We start from the raw sequence: 2,150 nt of genomic DNA, 5'->3' as shown, positions 1-2,150 counted from the left end.
AATCATACTTTAAAAGCAATGATGTCAAAGGATATGCCATACCACGAAAGAAAAACTACAAAATTTAATTCTAAGCATGTTTTTCACTAACCAGACCAGGGAACTTGAAACTATCATATGAAAATGGAAAACTAATAATAATATGAAATAGGAAAAAACAGCACAGCACCGCTGATTTGCCATGGGTTCACAGCTCGCTCAGTTGGTGGCCTGTATGTGGGGGTGAAGCATGTATTCCCTCACTTTATTTCCCTTTCTTTTGCAAATAAAATCTAATTGAAATAAAAATAAAACTATCGTAATCTGCCGGGCAAGGTGTTACATTTGACTTGATGATAACCATCGACATACAAAATTCCGGTTTGGAATTTGTTCGGCCCAAATGGAAATTATGTTTCGGGCGCTAAGGCTCCCGAGTTTGCTCCGATCGTTGTCCACTCAGACACTGCAGCAGCCATGGCTTTGTATGAATTGCCGCTTTCTTCCAACGCACTCGCAGCCGCCTCCTTCAATTCTTTCACTCTCGCCCTTACCCTCATCCCGCTTTCTCCTTCCATCAACTCCCTAACAACTCTCTCCACTTCTCCTCTCATTACGAAACCATCGCTTTCCATCTTTGCTGGGATTCCCACTTTAAACTCATCAACCAGTAAAAGCCTGTTCATCCTCTGTTCTGCAAAAAGTGGCCAGCAGATCATCGGCACTCCATGTGAGATGCTTTCCAGTGTGGAATTCCAGCCGCAGTGAGAAAGGAAACCGGCGGTGGATGGGTGAGAGAGAACAGGAATCTGAGGCGCCCATGAGGCAACAACAAGTCCTCGGTCGTGGGTTCGACTCTCGAATCCCTCGGGTAAGAGCTGAGAAATCTGTGTTTCCTCGATAGACAAAAAGCTGCTTGACGAACTGCGCAGCACCCACAGGAAGCGATGTTGACTTGCTTCCAATCCCAAGGCGAGTTCGATCACCTGAGCCCTTGGGAGACCGGTTCCGCTGCCGAAGGAAACGAAGAGAACCGACGAAGGCGGCTGCTTATCTAACCACTCGAGGCAATCCGCCCCTCCATTTTGGACAGGTTCGTCATTGTGTTGAAAAGGCGACGAGGATATGAGCGGTCCGACTGGATAAAAGCGGGGCATTCGATCAATATCCATCGGATTACATATCTTTCCTTTCACAAGAGCTTTGATAGCTTCAGGCTCCAGTTCTTCGAAGGTGTTGATCAAAATGGCCGTCGCTTCCCACAGACGCGAGGAATGGCGGTAAACCCAGTCAAAGACTTCGTCAGACCTGTCCAGAAGGGAAGCCGGCATATCTCTGCCAGGGATCGGCAGAGTGCCTGGTACCTCTATTGGATAATTCACGTCTTTAAACGAAATTGGAATCTCCGAGACGAGCTTGGGAAGAGATAAGAGGACTGAAAGCACAGACGCACCGGAAGTGAAGAAAACGTATGTGGGTATACTGAGCTCGGCGGTCACATCGAACATAGTGGAGCAGAAAAGATCAGTGATGAAAGCAGAGAGGGGAGAGGCAGAATGGAGGGATGTGAGAGCATTTTCCACCGATCCTTTGGATTTTTCAAAAAGCTTAGATAAGTAAGTTTCGATTTTCTTGTTGTGCGCCTTCGATCTCCTCCTCCTCCTGCAGCTGGATGAAATTGATGTCGAGACCCGAGGACGCCATGGTCTTGGAATAAGCATCCATGAGGCGAGGGGAGAACATCCATTTGCAGGTGATAAAGGTGATGGAGAGTCCATGGGTGGCGGAGAGGTGCCTGGTGAGCTCTGCGACAGGGATGAGATGGCCCATTCCCGCGCCAGGAAAAATAGCTACGTGAGGCTTTGGGCTTCCCATGGCTGTTGGGTGCAAACCAGTGCAGCCTCAAACAATAGGGAGGAAAATGATATGTTTGTGGTACGTATACTACTCCAGGCATATCATTTTATTGTGCCCGCCTTGGCCCTAATATGTCAATGGCAGTAGAGATCACAGCACCGTATTGTGGAGTGCAAGGTCATAGCTTGCGTAAGCTCATTGCAAATCAAAACAACACTGGGTAGGTGCGAGTTGGAAATTGGAATGACTTCTCTTAATAATTTTTTATTATTAAAAGTATGTCCGCTTCGGTGAAGGGGCTACAGGGAAGGCGA

The 2,150-nt window shown here is 47.5% G+C and overlaps 1 pseudogene; it reads right to left on the bottom strand.

Annotated features, from left to right (window-relative positions):
• Nucleotides 1-389: 389 nt before the first annotated feature.
• Nucleotides 390-1,854, bottom strand: LOC149158373 (UDP-glycosyltransferase 72B1 pseudogene; annotated as a pseudogene).
• Nucleotides 1,855-2,150: the final 296 nt, after the last annotated feature.

This window comes from Pinus tabuliformis, chromosome 5_2 (genome assembly GCF_031772625.1).
Source record: "Pinus tabuliformis cultivar Carrire ecotype Pingquan chromosome 5_2, CPIR1, whole genome shotgun sequence".
In the NCBI taxonomy this organism is placed as follows: Eukaryota; Viridiplantae; Streptophyta; class Pinopsida; order Pinales; family Pinaceae; genus Pinus; species Pinus tabuliformis.
This window is presented reverse-complemented; position numbering and strand designations above follow the sequence as displayed.